This window comes from Stylophora pistillata, chromosome 11 (assembly GCF_964205215.1).
Source record: "Stylophora pistillata chromosome 11, jaStyPist1.2, whole genome shotgun sequence".
NCBI lineage: Eukaryota > Metazoa > Cnidaria > Anthozoa > Scleractinia > Pocilloporidae > Stylophora > Stylophora pistillata.
The window spans coordinates 24,166,859-24,189,874 of record NC_142529.1 but is presented as its reverse complement, the minus strand read 5'-3'; the positions used below and the strand labels follow the sequence as shown (position 1 = coordinate 24,189,874).

Below are 23,016 nucleotides of genomic sequence, written 5' to 3'. Positions count from 1 at the left end.
GTTAGCTGTAAATTCTCTCTTAGAAACAGAGAGAAATGAAACGCTAGCCGTAAAATGGCCAAGCTTTACTTAGAATGATCACTTTAAAGGTCATCAACCTTATTAATGAGTGAGACCCTTTAGGAAGCATGCAAATGTTTGAGGCCATGGTTGAAAGAAGTTGAGCAAAATCGAGAAAAATTGTATCCAGTCTTTATAAGAAAGTGTAGGTTGTAGTTGCACACAATTCTGTTTTCTTTTTGTGGTAATCAAATGAATGGAATGCGACTTCTATTTATTAAGAAGACAAAACACTACACCGGTAATTTGCTGGTTACGCTCATTAACATAAATGACCATATATCAATTAAATATTTTCACACATTTTATGACAGATAGAAGAATGGATTGGCTAAAAATTCCAATGTTAGTATTAAAATACGCAAGCGTCTCGGAATGCTCTTGTTCAACAAAGCAAAAGGGACTCTTAAAGAGCGTGGAATTTGTTCAAGGCCTTAAACGATTTCATAATTTTTTTTTTTTTTTAAGGAAACATTATCTATCTACAAATCATATCGCTTTGTAGATGAGACGATCCGTCAGTCTTAAGTGTTGATCACATGACTGCCAAAAGCCACTCAAAAGTGAAACTATGGTTTCTGGCAAGCTGATTAAAATCAACATCAACGAGGCGGTGAAAAGGTGCAAAGGACATCATTTCTTGTAATTTATCTACAAAACCTTGTATTTGTCGCTTTAATGGTGTGATGTCGGTTGCAACGGTTTGAATCGCTTAAGGAAATGATGTCATATCGCAAACTTGATTGAGAATCAACAATCGATCAAAGTTAAGGTGGTACATGGTCGATATTTCGCCAAGTTGTAGACCACGAACGCTAAACTAACGTGAAATATCCTTGCGTAGGCTTGTTTAATAACACATTTATCAAGACTTGTGGAACAATGAGCAGTCCTATTATTCACCCGGGTGACAAAGTGACCATTACATTGAGTTTAGACGGCCAGGATCTGTCAAACAATAACGAACAGAGTAACAAATCAAAACAGGTAGAGTGCAACCTACAGAAACAAACATTCCTCGAGAAAGCTGACACAACATCCGCAAAAAGACCACCGTTGGTGACGCGACGAACAAGTTCACTACTGAAACTAAATATTGAAGGTGTGTTAGTTGTTCCAGAGCTGGAAACTAGACTCAGAAGGAACTCGTACGGTGGTAAGTCTGTCCACGCTGAAAAGCACACCGAAGTTGATCCTTCGGATGGAATGCTCACCACATCATTGTGTACAACAGAGCTTTGATGGACAAAACTGTAACTATTGCATTCCAAAATATGTTTGCGAAAACTGATGTTGTGGTATACTGGTTTTGCCTCTCTGAGAATGACGTGCTATGAAAATTTTAGGTAGACAGAATAGCTGATAACTTTAAAGAGCGTGAAGGAACGAGATTACTTTCGTTGAAAAAACGGGGTTTGGTATTAGCCATCAAAACCCAGCACCATGGAATGACATGACATTTACACTGAGACCGTTATTCGTCTTAAGCAACAAAGACACTCTCCGTGGTAGAGGAAGTCAGTTGAGGCATTCTACAGAGTAAAACCTGTGCAATGAACTGCAAAAATTATGCCCACACAAGGGATCACGTCTGATCACGAATATTCGACACCGTGGTCAGAAAATTTAGGAATAAACATCCGATGTTCTGCATGGGTCCCAGCAATCTATGCTAATCCTTTGCAGTCTTTCTTACTAAATAACCAGCGACTTTACAGACCCATTATGATTATCATTTCAAGCTCAAGGCTTCAATGGTGTTGATAACTTTGTTTATGGCCTCCATATCATGAGTTCAAAAAGTATTTTACAGAACGTTTCATCATTACTTAAACGCACTACCACAGAGAAAGATAAGCTTATCAAGACCTCCGTGAAGCTAGAGCCTGCTGTGTGATATTGCTCGGAAATGACAACAAAATCAGCCACGAAGGACATTTCGCCGTTAGGGGCTCAACGTAATGTACAAAGAAAACAAAAGGTTACTCCTAAAACTCTTAAATAATAAGCAATGCGTTTGCATCTAGACATTGTAGATCATTTTCAGTTTTCTATACTTGGCAAAAAGAAATTAAAACTATTTAGTTTGAGAACAATTCCGCATTTCGTAAGAAATAAATGTCCCGGATAACATTTTGGTAATTGCCTATGACGATATATTTAACCTGCGATAACAAACGGTCTGATAATTCCATTCCATTATTATCAATTATCATGTGAAAGTATATTGACTTTGGCTGGGTTTCATAGTACATTTCTTCAGATAAAACTTCGCTTATTAAGGGAAAATTGAGAATAGGATCGGCAACATAACTAGAAATTGAGAAATACGAGATTCTAACCGACAAAACTACTTGATGTGGAACAGTTTTTCAACTCATTGCCCGAGGCTCTAAGAGACAGCAAGACGACGCTTTGGTAATTAATTATTTATTACGTCACACCGTCAAGTGGATCTTTTTCTTTCGGACTGTTTTGTTTTGGGTCTGTAAACAATACAGGTACTTGTGTCTTTGTAGTAAAGGGTGTTTGTTTTTACTTCTAGTAGATCCAGATAAGACACTGAACCAACAATTCTTCGCGGTAATAAAACACAAAACAAAGTTCTGGCATGTAATTAATATTATTATAAGGTTAGATCTCCGCCTCTCTTATCAGTCATTACCGTCCGGATCTTTCTAAACGGAACTTTTTTTTAAGTATTTTCATATTACCTAAGCAGGCGTGTTAACAAATCTTATATTGCCCCACATCTCAAATTTGTCATCGGGAATTGAAAAAAACTCTGCCTCTTTTTGTTTTTTTGTTTTTTGTTTTTTGTTTTGTTTTGTTTTGTTTGTTTGTTTTTTTTTTTTGTGGTAAGCCCAACTGCTCAAAACTACTTGATTGATCAAACTTTGACAAAGTGAAACAAACTAAGCAGGCCGACAAGTTTTACTTCCTCGCTTATCGTGGAGAGCACGGAGCATGGGGAAGTTCTCCGTCATTGCTTTATGAATCACAACTCCACATATATTTCCTTTTGATTGAGGTTCCTGTAAACTACACTGCGGAAAAAAGAAAAAACATTTTCTGAGGGAACAGGATATGCTCCAATTCACAGTCAGTAACTTCTTTCCTCATCTTCGTCAACTGTCTCTCACTCTCTGTAACTCAACTAATTACTGACGGATTTATCAACGATACAAAAAAATGCCCATCAAACAAAGTCATTAGCTATTCTGAATAGAATAGTAACTAGTTAGTATTTTATCTTACCTGTTAATTGTTTGAGATGCACGTGGCATCAGTTTCATGCAACTACTGCACTACTGCAAATTATGCCTTCGGGCCGCGTCTCCGAGCAGCTTTCTGCCCTTTCGCTGTTCAATTTTTCTCTACCTGGAAAGATATAAATTATATAGAAAAAGGTTAGAGGAGAGCTTTCTGCCCCATGTTCGATGACACAAAAATCATGAATAAGAGATTCTCAACTGACTGAAACGCAATATGGAACTTGACCTTAGAAATTTTTGCTCAAATTCCCCGAGGCAAACAATATACACTGCGTACATTGGACGATGCACTGCTCACGTTGAACGTAATCATGTAATGACGTCGGTTCTTCGAATTTTGGTCCGGCGGATAGCGCAGTAAATTAGATAACACTTATCGGCCGGATTGCGATTTATCTGCTGGATATATAGCGTTATCCCCTCATTGAACAATTGGGCGCTGATGTCATTAAAAGATAGCGCGCATCAAGTGTCGAAGTTTTTATTTGTCGTCGACAAGAAATGACTCATCAAGATATTTCGAAATCCTAGTCCCACCCTTCATCTTTATTTTAATGACGAGATACATTAGTAGGCCCTTTTTCACCACATGAAAATTTATTGTCGCGTGAAAAAACAAGCTCTGAGACTTCCGATGCCGTTAATAACTCTTGCATCCTAAATTGATCAGTCACAATCGCATTTTCATATTTCTTAATATATCTTTAAAAAAACAATTCGATTATAATTTCACAAGAATACAAAAGAGCATTCATCTTGACAAAAAGAGAATTGATCATCTGCCACATCTGTTTGTCTTTGTGACAAACCAATTGTCCCTGGTGTTTTCCAAAACGCTCTTAATTCACGCTTACGGAACCACTGCACGATCACGAAGGAACGCTATAGAGGTGTTGAAGAACAGAGAGACCAAAAGACTACGGACTGTCCAGGTAAATCGTTCACAGAAGAGGTTAATTACTGATAGCAATTCTTATGAGACAAAAGAGCGTTTGACATCACGGTTACCTTTAATAATAAGAGTAGTCTAAAACATTTTCGAAATAAAAGAATTCATTATTAATTGCATGGTTGTTTAGTGGACTTTGTAATCACTCATAACAGCGCAATCGAATTCAGTTACAGCAGAAGTTGGTCGAAGGCATGTCAAAATCTGTGTGTTATTTCGATAACAATTTAACAGATTTAGGAAAATCGGACGCTAAGCAACTTTGCAAGGACAACTCAAGTGTGGATGGAAACCCAGCAGAATTGGAGGAACCTACGGTAACAGCGTGTATCTTTACAAATATGGACGACCATTCAGAAAGAAACCGTGTTTTGGGTCTAAGCGTTGGCATAAGCGAGGAAAGTGACAAGAGACTAATCGAAAATATATCGGTAAATGTTACAGAAACCGACGGAAAGAACGAAAGGAGGTGTGAAGTAAAAAGAAAACGAAGCAGCTCTCTTAGCTCTTTGGCATTTCTTAAGCAGACATTGCAATTGATTATTGAGGATGACAAATTCGAACATAGTTTACGAAGGGTCAGCTCGGTTCCCGGAACATGTAACTCAGGAGAAACTCAACTCGAAGATGGGCTATTGACAACAACGTTGTGTTCCACCGAGTTATAATTACATCATGTATAATTGCTTGGTCATCATGGAAGTAGATCTGGTGCACGAGTGCACGCGATGAGCCGGCTTGGGACAAGATCAACGACTAAGAAAAGAGCTTAAATATCAAGAGCAGATAATCGCATATACCCTGTAATTGATTAGAGTTATTCTGTAGAAAGGACTATGCAACGTTGTCATTACAATGAATGCGGCCTTTTATTCCTTCGAGAGATAGAGAGATAGATAGATAGTTTATTACCAAATAAAATACATTGCAGCCATAGGCTGAATTGCGTACTTTTCACAATCATTGATTATATAAGACTATATAAGACTACCAATTACAAAAATGCTAAGACCTAAATAAAATTACTAATATAACTAATATAACTAATATACAACAGTGGAATAGCTAAAAATCTAGGCTAGCACACGCGTACATAGCCGGGATAAATGAAGATTTAAAACGATCAGTGCGAAAGCGCGGCATGTTAAAAACGCGCCGGTGGCTAGTATTGTAAGCTAAAAGATGCCTAACTGGCAGCAAATTATATAATTTGTGAGATGGATTTGAGGCAGACAAAAACAGATCCGAACATAATTTCATGCGTCTGTCAGAGCGAAGCTAAACCGTGCCTTTCTAAAGAGTCATGGTATGACAGTTCAGGTGAAATGATGTATAATGCGCGTCCTTGGACCCTTTCAATGTCATCACTAAGATACGCAGGTAACGCATGATGGAATATTTGTGCGCAGTATTCCAGAACAGGACGTATAGTTGTACAATAGAAATTAAATATGTCATCCGCTGGAACGCGGTGTCTACCTTTGCAAAGACCGAAATGACAACCTAATGCAGAGAGTAAATAGAATTTGATAAATTCAATGGATCATGTTTACTGTAGGTATACTGTCAAGCGATATTCGGTCGATGTATGGGCGGAGAGCACCTAGAGTAAACATAATCCGAATACTGAACCGCCATTTGTCTTCCGAATTAGTCACTATCAACTGCAGAGTCAAGGCATCATGAGTGGATTGCGTAGCTTCCATTGCTATACTACAAGCGGAGCGAGGGAAGCAGTCGAAATCACGTGATCCTCCGACACTTTAATGGCGCCACCAAATGTCAGAGTCAAGTTATTGGCAATACCTCAAGTTGACTCTGAACTTATTTGTGACACTAAATTGCATTGTGCGACTAACGATGCTATATTCTTTTATCCTCATACCCATGCTAAACACACACACACACACACATACACACGTATCAGTTAACGACATTTCATAAAATTTAATCACGAATGTAAGGAAACTCAGTGAAAATTTCCTATCCAAGTGAAACCTCTCCACAGAGAACAAAGTTGACAAAGTTTTTTCAAGTAGTCACCCAACTCAAAATACACTGAGTTATGCCAATTTCAAGTTTGGATGATAGATCGATATTCTAGCAGATTTTGATGAAAGTCTTCCGTCATGCCAACTTAACTTCTATAAGTAAGAAACGTCATTTCGTTATTTAGGTTCATCATTTGAATAATCGGCAGACCTGACTTCACTGGCTCTACATGTTTAAGATGGAAAAGGGTCAAGTCCAGTGGAGACAAAACACAAGGAGGATCTCGGAGGATTAATTAGATAAGGCAAGTGTTTGTTTTCAGTGGCTGTGAAATATCGTGAACACGAAGAACCCACGAGTATCAATATCGCACTAAATAAAGCCGAATGTCGCAAATAAAACCTTCCGGTCCAAATTAGGATTAGCAACGAGAAAGATGTTTATTCTTTAACATTTCAAATACCGTATTGCATTTTCTTTTGAGTTATTTTGGCTAAGGATAACAACTGAAAACAACTCTAGATGCCTCGATTGATCAAAAGTACTAGATATGGACAATTTAGCAGGCCCGGTTTACTGAAGCCGGAGTTTACTGAAAAACAAATGTTTCTTACAAGATATTTATTCGCGCTTCGGGACGTGTGAAGCGTTATCATTTGCTTCATGAACAAAAGCTCTCCATCTATTTTGGTCACGCCACTTTTCCTAGTTATAAATGAAAAGAATACAGAAAAGCTGGTTTCATCAGTGAAGAGTCGATCAGTGTTTCAACAGTCAGCGGCATGAAATATCCACAACATAACATCCATGACTGATGGCAGTCCTATAATCGACAATAATTCACCGAGGTGGAGGTGAATAGTACTTGATATTCACTTTCGCACTGGCCAATCAGCGTGCACGAAATGCAAAATTCCTCTGTGTGGTATACTGATTAACTACAGTATAAATTTCAAAACTATGGGCCCGTAAAGAATGACTGCATCAACCAAGTTACAAGCCTTTTAATCAAATAATCTGCAGATAAAGGAGCAATAGCCTCGCAGGTGTGCTGCAAATGAAGCAAATTGCAGAAAGGAGAAAGGAGGCTGCAAAAGCACAGGCTTCCACGGGTGCTAATTAACTTCAAACCTTTCTCGATGCTAGCCATTTGCTAATTCTCTCTTTACATTAAATTATTTTGCCATTATCTTGAGTAAATTTTTTGGTTTGGCGGTACTAGACCTTCAACTTTAGAGAGGCTAAAAGATACTACAGTAGTGCGGTAAAAAAAATTAACATGATGAACACGTGATGATAGACTACAGAGGCAAAGTGATAGCTAAGGATAAAGGAGGGAAATACGAACTGCAGAAGATGATACTTGGGAAACCGTAGCTGACATTTTGCGAATGAATAAAGTGGGTAAGTTTGTAAAGAAACTGTGGTGCTGCGTCAGTGGGGGTAACAAGGTAATTTGGTTTCATCAACTGAGTTGATAATGTGAATTGGCCACCGTAAAAAGTTTCAAAGCTGACGTTTCGAGCGTTAGCCCTTGATCAGAGTGAAACTGACGAAAGCGAATCTTCGCTCTGACGAAATGCTAACGCTCGAAACATCAGCTTTTAAAATCTTTACACAAAGAAGAAAACCATTCTGCCGACGAACATTCAAGTCACTGATTTTCAATTTTCAACTTGCACGTGACAAGACACGTGAGGTGAGCGTTTGACGAATTACAGTTCTTCACAACAGCGATTTTTGACTGAAAAAGTATATTGAAATTTTTTCGCAAAACTAAATTGATGCCAGATTGCCCTGAAACAACCAAAAATATCTCAAATATTGGAACAAACCATGATTACATAACAAATACAAGGACAATGGGAGTGTTTAAAAGAATGCAAGACAAACCCCCTGTCGATGAGGATATAATTGTTGGACGGTATCGATGAAGTAAACCGTTAGCCATAAAACTCTTTGTGCTCAATCAATTATCAGTATTTGCACTCCAATTTTAAACTGAAGTTTCTAAGACTTTTATTTACAGAACAAAACCATGCTTTTGTTATCAACATTTTTTGAGATTTTCTGTTAAGACTTAAAACTTATAAACCTAGATATTTCATCTCATTTTCATTAACACCATTCAAATCCTTTTTGTTTTTGAGTTTACCCTTGTTACTAGAAAATTGAATTTCCATAAGTTACACGACTGAAAAACTGGCTATTATTGACTCGTGCCATGTAAAAATGTACACTTTTAACTGTATTTGTCCAGTATTTATCCGACGAGTTATTAATGGTAAATGTGCATTCAAAACAAGACAAAAACCGCCCCGATTGCTTCAAGTGGTGTATCAGTGTTTAAAAATATTCCTCATTCGTGGTCAGCCATTCTCATGATCGAATAAAGTCTCATGACGGATGAAAGCCTCTTCAGTATTGTTGATGCTCCGTTACTGGATTAAGGTAACAACCAAAAGGTTTGCATGTGTAAATTCTCCTAGTTTCGCACATATTTAGTACATTTCACTAGACTACCAAACTATAAATGCAGCAACAGAGTTTTGCGCACTGTTTGTCAATCTCAACCGGATTAACGGCAAGCCGCAAGCAGAGCTATTGATTTATTTTCTTTTTTTGTTTTGTTTGTTTTTGTTTTTTTGTCACAGCTCGGTGGAACACAGTGTCGTTGTGAGTAAACCATCTATTACATGAGTTTCTTGTCACCCATCAGACAAATCAACAAGCGTTTTTCTTTTGACTCCTGCAAACGAATAACTCCTGTTTTTTGGGGAATCTGGGAAACTTGATTCAGTCCGAGAAACGATTCCGTGGCTTTCGCGACCCTCTGGGATACACCTCAGTCGCTCAATCACGTGCACTGTAAACGCTGTAAACGTAGCACTCCTGTGTAAGCGGCAAGTTTGGAGAGTACTTAGAAAATCCTTCTCTTCCTTCTTCATCAAGCAATCTGAATAGTTGGGTGTTCTCCCTGAAGATGTTTTCTTTCGTTTACAAAAAACACCCTCATCTTGATCCACACAAAGAACGTATCGGACATGCCGCAGCCAAATTTGGAAATGGTTAGTGATAATCGACGCTTAAAACCCACTCTTGTCATATTTCCTGGGAATCAAATAATTCACGGGAGTTTCCATGACCAACGTATCTTATGCGATTCAGAGTTCAATGCGGTGAGTCGTCGAAATTAAACCGACGAGCTTTTGTGCGCGGATCAGCAAGTAAAAAGCCTGGCTGACTCAATTAGCTTAAATATAGTAGTTAAGCCATCACTTCTTATGAATACGCTTTCTTTGGCCTAAGTACAAAAACGTGGATTTGTTCGTCGAACCTTTCTCGAAATAAGGAAAGTTTAAAAGGGCACTGAAAGTATCTCTTCAGGGGCTTCTAAATAGCAGCAAAAAAGAGTCCTTAAATTTTCAGAAAAGAAGAGATTCACTTTAAGAAACATGGTAGACTTGTAATCACCCGGTAGAGCTTGAAAGGCGATCTTTGCATAGTTCTTTGAGTGTTTGTTTATGCTTGATTGGGTCATAAATATCTTTGTCACGCCGAAGGTACCCACACAGAGAGTAAACCGACTTTCATGGAAAGGCTTTCAAGGTTTCTGATTGGTCTACATGATTATTGAGCTTGTCTAGTGCCTGGATTTTGAACCCTTTGTTTTCCTCTGATTGTGTAAATTTGATGTTTATCTTTGGTATGCCAATGACAAATTCACGTTTTGCGTTTCCTAATTAAATACACGAATAAATGCCTGGCCAGGGTCTCTTTCGGTTTTGGTGCTTGCTAAAATATGCTCATTACACTTCACCTCTCCAGTCGCAATTACGAAAAGGTACTGCACCCGGCTAAACGTCAACACAACAGTCGTAAAAGTTCAAAATGTCGCAGTGGAAAGTAAAAGTCTCGTTTGCAGTCATCCCGCCGCCAAACCTTGATGGTGGTTTCAAGAAAAACCGTACAAAAAACAAACAAGACATCAAAATCATGTAACACACACGACAACCCCGATAACAGCTTAGCTTTGATTAGTCACGTACTAACAATTCCTTAAAATATTCTAAAGAAATCTTTCGACATGAATCGATTCGGCCATTGACTCTGGCCGGGACAAAAATTTAAGTCAAATACGTTAACTAACCCAAGTTTGCCTAAACACTCAAAGGCTACGGTCAATAGCGCTTTATACTATTACTAAAAATAGATTTTGTTACGTGTAACCTATGAGACCCCCCGCACAGACTCAGACAAACATTGTGACCAGCTTAAGGAAATGTATGAGCGAGAGCTCTAAAATTAAAACAAAACGACGGAGAATTTCGTCAAAAAATGACTTGGCGTTCTGAAAGGAAGGGGCATGGTTAGTACCAAACACTGTTGTTGGGGTGAGTGTAAGACAGACTCAAGATATGCAGATAAATGGCCAAAATCACTCAAAGAGTGAAAGGAATTAGGGAAGAAAGTATTCATTCCTTTCCCAAAACCTTTGCGAGACATGGCAAAGTGCAAGCGTTGGCTGGTGGCTTGTTCGCATGAGTTTTTCACGGAGAAAAACATAACAAGAAACACTTAAGTTATATTTGTGCTCTTCACTGGCCCGGCGGAAAAGGTCCAACAGCCGAATTTCCCGATCCACTAAAGGCAAATCTAAGACCAGCGCAAGTAAGTTGAGCACATGCTCCTTAGAGGAAAGCACCGAAAGAAAGAGAAAATTCAGCGTCAAAGAAACAGAAATTATTCAATGACAACTGCCTGAACATTAACTACATAAACTACATGAACTGGCATATAATAGAAACACAATCAGTATTGAGCGAAATATACAAAAATCCGCCGCTCGTATCTTACAAGAGGGCGATCGCTCAAAAACATGCTCGTGAGAGCCAAACTTTGAATAGGCTATTCTAAACACGCGCTGGGGAGTCGTGTAGGCCTGTCAACCCCCTTTTTACATTGTTTACATCAGAATTTTCTTGAAAAACTTTGGCAGCAAACCATTTTCCATGATCGATTGCCGGATCAAGGGTGTGATAATTCCCGCATCTCACACAGTCTGTACAAGATCTTCTCGTTTACCGCTTAATTTTAAGCCCCTACATTTTAACCACCGTTTTAGCTGGTCTACAGTGTATTCTTCCGGTTCTCTTTCAAATTTGGAGCCAGAAACGCCGTCCTCTTCGGTCAGAACTGTAAGGGAATAAGCGAACTACTCGCCATTTCCCTTGTAGCTCTCAAAGAAGTGGAGTTTGTTTGTCTGAGTCACGCGGGGGGTCTAAAATTTCATGACGTCATTAGTATAAAGCGCTATTTGTCCCGGGTGTCGCATGTGAACGGACATGTGTAGAACGCGTTCGGACTGACTGCAGCTCCTCGCAGCACCGATCGATTCTTGCAGGAAAACTACATTGGAAGTTTTACGTAAAACTTCGTCAACGACTACTCGAAATGGAAAGACTAAGACATTATCCAGTGATTTACTACACCGCCTGATTACGTAACAAAAGTGTTGACAACACGCTTCACAAAGGCACATAAATGTACCGTTGCACTTATGTCCTCTTGTTGTTGATATGTCCTCTGACGTAATGTGATACAATGGCCAATCACATCCTGTGATCTATGGAGCGACACGCGGCTTGGGACTGGTTAAGAGATTCCGTTGCAGTTATGTCTTCAAGCAAAAGTGCTCATTCAAGGGGATCGGGATAAGTAGAAAATTTGACACGTATGAGCAACTTCCAACTGATCTCAGGAAAACACGCTGTTCGCAATCTCTCACATTACTTTCCTTGAAGTTCTATCACTCCTTCGTTAACGCCTTGTGATCGCATCGTTCTTGTAATCTAAACGTCCTAAATGTGGAAGAGCAACTTGCTACGTAAATAACAAAGCGACTTTTGACCAAAAGATGCGTTATTGTTCACGCTTCATTTGCAGTCTTGCTTTATTTACAGACGTCATTGTTCGACTTGCGACATCAATGACAACATTTTACCCATATCACAACTGTTTTATTTTCTTGAATAGTTGAAGATCGTAGATTATGGTTCGTCGGCATAAAATTATATATTTTGGACGCTTCGCTGATCTGCCGGAGGTAAGATCGACTGAGAGGTCAAAGTTCTGATAATTTGTCTGCGTCACGAAGTCTTCCTTCAATCACAGAAGTTTGGCCTTCAGTTGATTATTTCGAATATCGTAGGTTTTTGCTGTATGGCAAAAATCTGAAGTAGTAGATTGTGAAATTTGAAATAGTAGATTGTGATGTGATTTTATCACGGTTCCGCTGATTTTAGCTGTACTTTCTTTAGTTCTGTCTCTAAATTTCATTACGGTCCGGTTCCGCTGTTTTAAGCTGCTCTTTTTTTAGTACTGTTTCTAAATTATTGTCGGATTTGTTGTACTTTTGGGTGGATTTGTCATAATTTACCCCGTTTACGACAAATTCACATAATGATCAAATCGAAAATCGGGTAAAGATGGCTATGGCAAGTCATTAGGATATATTCCACCTAATGGACCTTAAGGATGAATTTCACAGAATTCACGCCCTGTTTTTCTAGAATTCGCTGATCAAATGGAAAAACCAGGTAAAGGGGATGGCATATGGAAACTTAGCGTGTTAGCCACTTACGGATGAATTCGTCGAATTTATCCCGTTTTTCTAGAATTCATAGAAAAATGGAAAATCGGGTTAAAGATTGGCTATGGCAACTTGTGATCTAATTAATTCGGAGGATGAACGCTTAGACTTGACCCCGTTTTTTGTCAAATTCACCGAAAAAAAAATTGGAAATTCGGGATAAAGATAGCATGTGAGCACTTCGGGTATTATTCACCTGTAACATGAAGGCTTAGAATTTACCCCGTTTTTCTCGAATTCGATCGGTGATCAAATGGAAAATCGGGGTAAAGATGGCATATGGGAACTTAGCGTGTTAGCCACTTGCGGATGAATTCGTAGAATTAATCCCGTTTCTCCCGAATTCATTGAAAAAACAAAAAATGGAAAATCGGGTTGAAGCCTGGATAAGCAACTTGGAATCTTATTTCATTTGGAGGATGAATTCTTGGAATTTAACACGTTTTTCTATAATTTGTTGGAAAAAATGGAAAATCGGGGTAAAGATATCATATGGGAACTTCGGGTATTATTCACTTGTAGCATGAATGCTCAGAATTTACCTCGTTTTTCTAAAATCCACTGATTAAATGGAAAATCGGGGTGAAGATGGGATATGAGAACCAAAGGTATTAGCCACTTGTGGGCCGAATTCTCAAAATTCATCCCGTTTTTCTTGAGTACATTGAAAAAAAAAAAAATGGAAAATCGGGTTAAAGATTGGATTTGGCTCTCTAAGATCTATCCCACTCGAAGGACAAATTCTCAGAATTTATCCCGCTTTTCTAGAATTCACTAAGAACACAAACATTTTTTAAATGTGGAATTTTTTCTGTCTTCCATTTAACTAAGACTAGCGAGCCGCACAAAGAAACACTTTTTGTAGTTGTAAGCTTCTCATTTATTTCGGACGCGTTTCGACCCCAGTTAAGACTTCTTTAGGGAATGATTACAATTAAAGAGGAACAGTGCATTACATAGCGCGTTGTGTCTAAGTTTTTAATTTCTATAGAAGTTAATTAATTAATAATAACTGAAAGCGGGCCGGCGTTATAAAAAACTCCTAATTACAATTAAGCTATTTGCGTACTGCTTTATTTTAAGGGGCTAATTAACGATTAGCGCTAATCGTAGAATTCACCGCTGAAAAAAGAAATAGAAAATCGGGTTGGAGATGGCATATTGGAACTTAGAGTCTTATCCACTTGTAGCGTGAATCCTCAGAATTTACTTCGTTTTTCCAAAGTTTATTGAAAAAAGAAATGGAAAATCGGTTAAAGATTGAATATGGCGGGTCAGTGGGAGCCCCGTTTTTCTGCTCATTGAAAAAAATGGAAAATCGGGATAAAGTAGATTAGATGTGGCAAGTCAATGGAATATATTCGACTTGGAGGATGAGTTACTAGAATTTTCCCTGTTTTTCTATAATTCCTTGAAAAAAATTCCAAAATCAGAGCAAGATGGCATAAGGGAACTACGGGTATTATCCGCTTGTGGCATGAATTCTCAGAGTTTACCCCGTTTTTCTAGAATTAATTCATTAAAAAAGGAAAATCAGGAAAGATTTGACATGACAACGTAGGTTATATTCCACTTGCGGTATTAATTCTAAGAATTTACCCCTGTTCTCTAGAGTTCACTTAAAAAAAAATTGGAACATCGAAGCAAAGATGGCATTTGGGAACTTCGGGTATTATCCCCTTGTAGCATGAATTGTCAGAGTTTGTCCTGTTTTTCTGGAATTGATTCATTAAAAAAAAGAAATTCGGAAAGTGGGGTAAAGATTGGCTATGACAACTTAGGATATACTCCGCTTACGGTATAAATTCTCATAACTTACCGTCCCCTTTTTTTCTTGAGTTCATTGAAATAAAAATAGAAGAGCGGGTTCAAGATTGGATATGGAAACTTAGAATGTATTCTACTTATGGGGTGAGTTTTCAGAATGAACCCCGTTTTTTCGGAATTTATCAGAAAAAACGGAACATCAGGGATGTACCGAGTTATAATTCAATCACTGTGCGTTGGAATATATTCTTTTTATGACATGAATTGTTGTTTTTTTAGAATTCTCTGATAATAATGAAAAATCGGGTAAAGATTACACACAACAAGTTGGAATGTTTCATTTGCAGGATGAATTGTCCGATTTTACCCATTTTTGGCATATCCCACATGTGGGAGTAATTATCAGATTTTACCTTATTTGTTTCTAATAAAAGAAAAAAAAAATGGAAAATTAGGGTAAAAATTTGATATGGCAACTAAGGTTATATTCCACTTGCGTGATGAATTGTCAGAACTTATCACGGCTTTCTCGGGACTCGTTGAACAAATGGAAAATCGGGGTAACGATTGGACACGGCAAGTCATGATGTTAACCGATCAAATTGTCACGATTCCCGTTTTTCTACAGTAATTGAACAAATCGGGGTAAAGGTTGGATATGGGAAAGTTATGATATTATCGACTTGTAGGATATATTGTTATAATTAACCCCGTGTTTCTAGAGTTGATCGAGAAAGTGGAAAATTCGGGTGAAGATTGGATTTGGCATGTTAGAATATATTCTAGTTGCTGGATAATTTGTCAGAATTTATTGCTTATTTTCGAGAATTTCCACATTCAGTGAAAAATGGAAAAAGGGGTTAACAATGGATATGTCAAGTTTGGATGTATTGCACATGCAGAGTACGAGCTGTGAAATTGTTTTGATTTTCGAATTTACTCAAAACATGGAAATAGGGATAAACAGATGTACTGCAGTTGTAAGTTAGATCGCTGGAAGTGCACCCTTAATTCGCGTAAGAAAATTTTGGGTAGGGGGGTAGTTGTCGGAAGGCTATCCCCGGGTGAAGTCAATAATTTTAGTCGGTACTTTGTAGGATCCCCTGCACAAAGCCTTAGGATTATTCGACAAATATCACTTAGTTTGAGATTATTTTGCTGGAAAAGAGAATGTAGCCTTCCCCATAAAATATTTATCAGTATGCAAGTTTTGGTGTTATGTTTCACCACTGTGATGTTCTGATTGTTGAAAAGGGTCTGCATATTATTCACATATGTTCATACTAGAGATACAATAACGTTCACCCTAGAATGTGCACATGAACCATTAGGGAGAGTACCTCTTTCCGTGCCAATATTCTTTGATGTGCCTGACACCTAAGTCGCTGATTATTAATTTTTAAGTAATGTTATAAGTGAAAAAACAGTAGTTTGATTGCTTCTCAGGGATGAAATGCACCAGTACTTCACTATGCCAGACACCCTCATCTGAAGTTGTGTGTAATTCATAACAGCCTTGTTCACTGGTTTTATTTCATAATAGGCGAAACCTCAAAGCAACTTCAAGAACTCCCTTAGAACATTCAATTTAAAAGGGATGATTTCCTGTTGAGTTGTTAGGTTAGCCAAAATTCTGTTCTATTCTGAAAGTATGAGAAACCCTCTCAGGAAGGCAGAGAAGAAATTAGTTTATCTCACCACGTGGTCCTCCATCTTGAGCCATGGTAAAAATTGATCAACAATCCTATTTTAAAGAGAACGAGAGAATATGGGTGGTTACCAGTTTGCTCGGCTCCCAGGTATTCAGAGAAAAACATAAGAGGATATGCAGAGGCTCAAGCCACTGTGTATCAAAGCATTCACTTCAATATTATAAAAGTAATGCAAATTTTTCGTTTTTAGGGCAGATTTATATGATACGACTTAATCGCATGTGACAAGCTCAAGGTTACTTCCCACTTTTGCGGGTGTCCTTCGGGAAAAAATTGTTTGCACACTACAGTAGTTTCACTAAAATCTTAGCAAACTATATATCAGAAGAAAGCTTCATAAATGTTTACGATAAAAATATGTCTCAAGCAACTTTTCTTTCAAGGACGTATCAAGATCCAATATGGCGAGAAATAACCGAAGGGTCTTCTATTAAATTTATTGGATATGGGATGCTGCAGCACGAGCTAATTCACTGCACAGTCTTATTCACACTTATTACACAACACCTGTGCAAAGCATGTCAATTAAAAATAACAAATATGGAGAGTGCAGACTACTTTCAATAATTTATAGTGCAAGCAATTTGTTCCTTACCATCACTATTTTGTGTTTACTTTCCATTTACAGACTCAATTGGCTGTAAAAAAAAAAAAATTCAAAAAATTTTACCTTTAGTTACTTCTTAAAGTAAGAAACCACAAGACTAAACAACAAGTGTAGAAACTTAGACATACTTAGGCTAAAACTCTGATTCAAAAATAAAAAACTACCCCCCTGCAAAAAAAAAATTATACCAGTCTTTGGTACCATCCTGTTAATCTCCAATTTTTTTTCACTTTTCTTTGCTTTAAATTTTGTAAACACATATCATGCTTCTTCTCAATGGCAAGAGCCTGAGTTTCCAAGAAAACCCAAATAACCAGAAAGAGTATTGGCAAGAAAGATAACCAAATGAGCGGTGGTATAAAACTAGAGCTTGGAGCAATTAACCGACCTGAATGACTGCTACACCCCATTCTTTTTTCCCAGGTCTATGTAAACTAGATTTTGAGCAAAGAATGCAATACCTTGCCAAACATCTGCTAGGATGACTCTATTAATAGTGTGCATGATCATCATCTTTTCCTGAGATAGCACTCTTCACTTCAATGTTTTTATTACTACACAAATGGAGGCTTTGGTAAGATTGTGGAAAGGAGGGACAACATTTGAGCAGCTAGGAGGGACCAAAATGACAGTGTGGCAGCCATTTATTCCCACTTGGATGGCAAAGTCTGGGGAACCTTCCCCTTGAAATTTAAAAGTTTGGATGTCCAAAAGGGTCCATTTTTGGTTGCTATTTCCCAAGTTGGCTAAAAATTATAGCTACTATGAGGGAGAGTATGTGGAGACACGGTGGCCTCATGGTTAGTGCGCTCGACTCTGGATCGAATGGTCCGGGTTCGGGCCCCGGCCGGAATATTGTGTTGTGATCTTAGGCAAGACGCTTTACTCTCACAGTGCCTCTCTCCACCCAGGTGTATAAATGGGTACCGGCAATTTAATGCTGGGGGTAGCCCTGCAATGGACTAGCATCCCATCCAGGGGGAGGTAAAAATACTCCTAGTAGCTTCATGCTACAGAAACCGGAGTTAAGCTCCGGCCTAATGGGCCACTAGGCTCGTAAACAGACTTTACTTACTTTACTATGAGGGAGAGTATTGACACTGAATTAATGAATAGAGTAGCTTTTACCTATCTGAGTACATAAACATTATACATTGCAATGTTGTCTCTGTGATGTCTGTGTGGCCCTTGATTGATTTTTAGCTTTGCCTTGCTCAAAAAATGAAATTGTGCTGAGGACAACATTAGATTTTGGGATATGGTGCTGTGATTTCTAACACAGAATCTTTAATGCAATTACTGATAGCAAAGGAGTTAATTACCATATTTATCCATGTATAAGTTCACCCCCATTTTCAAGGTTGAAAATCAGATTTTTCATTATTTCTAGTAAAGAAAAATTCAGACCAACAAAAATTTCCCATATGGTTGATCTCTTATTTTTGAGAATGTATTGAAAACACGGTGAATTAAAAAAAACTGCAGAGCAAAATGTAACCATGTGCTGTGAAGTTTAGTAGCACTTGTTTACATCCCCACGCTTCATGATTTAACCATATACAACCACTTCGATTTACTGGAGAAGTAATTCACCATCGTTTGTAAATCGTTTTGAAAATGAAATCTTCATGCATTTAAATAACCTTTTGAAAGGAGATTTAGTAGACTAAAGGAACACCAAAGAGCTTCGAAGGATTGCTTGATGAAAACACGGCCATCTTGGAAACTACACAATATTTAACACAGATGGTCCACGCACGTAACAAACAAGACCACACAAGAAAACAGCATTTGCCAGGTCACTAAGTTACTGTAATCATTTGCTGAAAATGAGAATTCACCACCGAAGCTGTAAGGAAAATTGTCTGCTCTACAGATCAGAAGATACAATAGAAATCAGCCCCACTAGGTTTCTGTTTAAGCCACATAAAATTTATTATTTCAAACTTTTTCATCGATGAAGAACGCACTGAAAACTGACAAAACTTGAACACAATTAGAACTTGTTTTGTGAACCTGGTTTTCCTAATGGACTTCAGGCAATTGTTATGCTAGTTTCTTGGATTGATTGGGTCAGGTCTTTATCATTCTATGATCTGTGTAAAAGACGAGAGTGATTTTTTGGGCTGATTTTTCCATCATAAAGAGTCCACTTATACACAGATAAATATGGTGATACTTCAACGATAAATGTAGAGCATGGCAATCAATGAAATGATCAGTGTCTAATCATGAACTAGCTCTTTGTCAGTGACAAGTTTGCAAAATTAATATTGGAGAAGGGCACATTACTTCACACAACAGTTACTGTGAAACCATCAAACTGAAAAATATGGCAACTGCTACACTCAACCAGACCTCTTTGTGCAAGAAAATCCTGGAACCACTCATAAAAACAAGCAGTAAAGGTCTGAAAAATTTAAACCTTGCATACATTGCTGTTTTGAGAAATATTGCTTTCTACATGTGCCTTAGCCTAAGAGTAATGGTAAAATGTACAGGTGCCATCTTTGTCTGTCAGTGGACTGAATCCATTGGGTGAACACCAGAAAAATAATAATATTGATACAATTAAAATGAGGGTTTAGTATAGGTATGCTGTGGTTCAGTTTCATCCTTAGTTTAATTCTTTTACTTTTAATAGCTGAGGCCAAATTGATGGTGACACATCATCTCATCATAACATACACTCTAGGAGCTACATTTTATCTTTCTTTACACAAAATGCATTTTCATTCATATCATTACAAAACCAAAGGAAAATTATGCTTATACCAAGGACAAAAATTAATCACAACATTTACCTTTTTATAACTAGTGCATAATTTTCCAAGAAAATGTTTACAATGGAGCTTACCACCTCATTGGCACTTTTGTTTAATTTGCTTTGCTGCTGGTTGTCATCCATGCCTGTGTGTATGAAATTAAGTAAGGGTGAAAAGATTAGTATTTTCTTTGCAAAGATAGTTGCAGCGAGTGTCTCCCCTAATATATGGATCACCAAAGGCTCACAATGAAAACCAACAAGACCAAGTTCTTGCTAACACATGTAGGAGCAATAATTGCTATTAATAGGCAAGTCTCTACTGAATTAAGTATTCAATTGTGCATGAATTAGTATTTATTTCATTTCAATATTGAAAACACATAGTCCAAAAAGTATTAAAGTGTGGTAACTTATAACATGCATACTATTATCATATTCCTTATGATTTAGTTCAAAGGGCTTTATACTAAATAGATCAAAAGAAAGAAAGTGGCTTACATCAGCCACTGATTTCAATCAAAAAAGCAAATATTATTAAGTGAAGAGTAATTTTGCTGCAAATCTGTCCTCTTCTGGGCGAGCAAAGAGAATGATTTAATGCATTGTAACCCAACTGTTTCTTTCTTTTTCACCCTTACTTAATTTCATACACACAGGCATGGATGACAACCAGCAGCAAAGCAAATTAAACAAAAGTGCCAATGAGGTGGTAAGCTCCATTGTAAACATTTTCTTGGAAAATTATGCACTAGTTATAAAAAGGTAACTATCTGCAACTGCAACTATCTTTGCAAAGAAAATCTAGTCTACCGTTTTATACATGAGCCTCTGGCTCGGGCAATTGGGCAACCATGCCTCACGTTAGACAATAAACTTTGATTGATTGATTGATTGATTGCTGGAGAGCATGGGAGAGAGCACCCTATCCTTTATAAAAGATACCAGATCTTCATCATACGTGTCAACAGTTTGTGAGTTAACTTTCCAGGATATATGATGTTTGACATCAACCATACCAGAGGTTGAATTTTTGCGTAGTCCCATACAATTACAATGAATACATGTCTTCAATTGTCTCCATAATAACCATCAATGTAGACACTATGAGATTGCTACATGTAACATAATAAAAATTATAATGAGGCTGGAAGAAAATCACAAATTTTCGCTCATTGAAACACGGAGATCTGTCTCGTTTTTAAATTATGTATCATCTACTTTTGCAAGTCCCAAACAAAACAAAACAAAAAAAAAAAAATCATCCCTCGACACAGAGGGATTCAATGAATCCAGGTTAGTAGTTACTCGGAAGCTTTATCGGTATACATCTGACAGTATTTAGCCCGAAACTTAAACGCGATCTTTGAAGAATGGTTGTTATATTTAAATTTAACAAAAATACTAGCATGAAGTGCAACCGAAACCTTACCTTACCGTACTAGTTCCGATAGAAAAGCACAACTTCGATCACCAACGCAATCCAAACTAATAAGGGAATCGAAGCCACGAGGCAATGTCAAATTCTCGTCTTCCTAAGCTTTCCAACGTATCGAAGAAAATTTCGCCAATAATTCGCACTTAAAAACGCAACCAGAATCTTAATCTTTCACCAATCCGAAGTGTCCCAAACGACACCAAGGATAGCTCATGAAACAAGGATATCCCGTGAAATTCTTAACCTTCGAGCGCTGAAATCTTAACGATCTTCTTACCATTAATATTTTTACATTGCATCCCTCCCCTAGTTGGGAAGTGACAAGCAAGAGACACGTTCACAACGCCTTTTGATTGGAAGAAATAAAACCACATTCTATCGGTTATTAGTTGTGAGGACATAACTGCAACGGAGTACACAACTGCAACGGAGTACACAACTGCAACGCAGTAGAGAACTGCAACGCTACATATAAACAGGTCACTCAGTCCCAGGACACTTCGTTCGGTCTTCGTTCGTCCCCATGTCGTCTCTTAGGGCTCTCTCTTGGACGTCTAGGAATGCTATTTGCGTCCTTTCCGTTTCAGAGATAAACTAGGACATGTAGTTTTAGGATCGATCGATTTTACCGCGACTAGCTTAGGTTAAAACGGTTTCATCTCCCAATTTCACCAGTTAAATATAAAACACAGTGAGTTTGCATGACGATAGTTTCCTTGTCCAAATAAAACAACTTGCCTGCCGATTTATGAGCGGCTTCGACCACCATACGTTTGATAATTTAAGATGAAGACGCCTCAGCGAATGGATACGATGATGAATGAGCTGGGGGCTATAAGCAGCTTTCGCTTTAGGGAACTTAAAGGCCCCTATTGGTTGTATTCTTGAATATCATGGGGGACAAGCTGGACTTTGAAAAGCCCGCGAAAGCGACAGCGGTCGCTACCCATGCTATCTTAATATTCAAAATTGGTTTGATGCGGTTGAAAAAAGCTTACGAACTTTTATCAATTAAAAACTTCTTTCATAACTCAAAAGAACACAAAAGCCCCGGCCCAACTTATCCAAATGTTTTCAAGATCCAAACAAATCAAGACAATGAAAACCATTGGGGTCAGTTCAGTCACAAAGGGGCTCGCATGGTAACTGAGCTTTACACAGAGAAATGCAAACAAGTACCTTTCAATCAGACAATTATTAGTTAAACTTATACATTTTTACATCTCCAGATCAGAGATACTGGTTCACTGAAACCTTTCTGGCCAAGCCTTGTCGTGTATCTAACTCAAAAAATAATAACAACATTATGCCTAGACTAAACGAACCCAATCGGGTTTATTACGAATCAACTTAACGGCCTGCTCCCAGTTGGCTTGTTAGCTCAATTGGTAGAACGCTGGACTGGTATTGCAGAGGTCAGTGGTTCGAATCCCGTACAGGCCTGATTTTTTTTTAGGTCTGATTTTCGCTATTGCATGAATAGCGCTCTCTACTGCAAGGACCGTTCATCATACGAACCCAATCTTATTATGTACCCCGATTTAGTCGATTGTAAACAAATAGATTCCATGACGCCGTGTCGATTATGTAACAGATCGTAGATCTAGATGACGTAAGATGGCGCAGCCGAATGTTTCACTGAATCAGATGTTCTTACCACATTTTGACGTCATTTTTGACCAACAGATCATTATAAACTGTTTATTACAAAGCAGACCCACGGCATCATGGGATGTATTTGTCTTATATGACAAAAAATGCAAAATGTTGTGGATGTTGACACCTACAATTATATTACAG

The 23,016-nt window shown here is 38.0% G+C and overlaps 2 long non-coding RNA genes across 16 annotated transcripts; one reads left to right on the top strand and one right to left on the bottom strand.

Annotated features, from left to right (window-relative positions):
• Positions 1-881: 881 nt before the first annotated feature.
• LOC148720741 (uncharacterized) lies at positions 882-22,139 on the bottom strand. Of its 15 annotated transcripts, none has more exons than XR_015993031.1 (6): positions 21,494-22,117; positions 19,819-19,924; positions 17,003-17,045; positions 16,394-16,439; positions 3,319-3,441; positions 882-3,107 (listed from the first exon to the last, which is right to left on the bottom strand). It is a non-coding gene; the product is annotated as an uncharacterized LOC148720741 (long non-coding RNA). The 15 variants fall into 15 exon arrangements; XR_015993039.1 differs by having other exon boundaries at positions 21,211-21,697; XR_015993037.1 differs by having other exon boundaries at positions 19,872-19,924; positions 21,211-21,697.
• LOC148720742 (uncharacterized) lies at positions 3,440-5,221 on the top strand. The gene is made up of 2 exons (XR_015993045.1): positions 3,440-4,267; positions 4,455-5,221. It is a non-coding gene; the product is annotated as an uncharacterized LOC148720742 (long non-coding RNA).
• Positions 22,140-23,016: the final 877 nt, after the last annotated feature.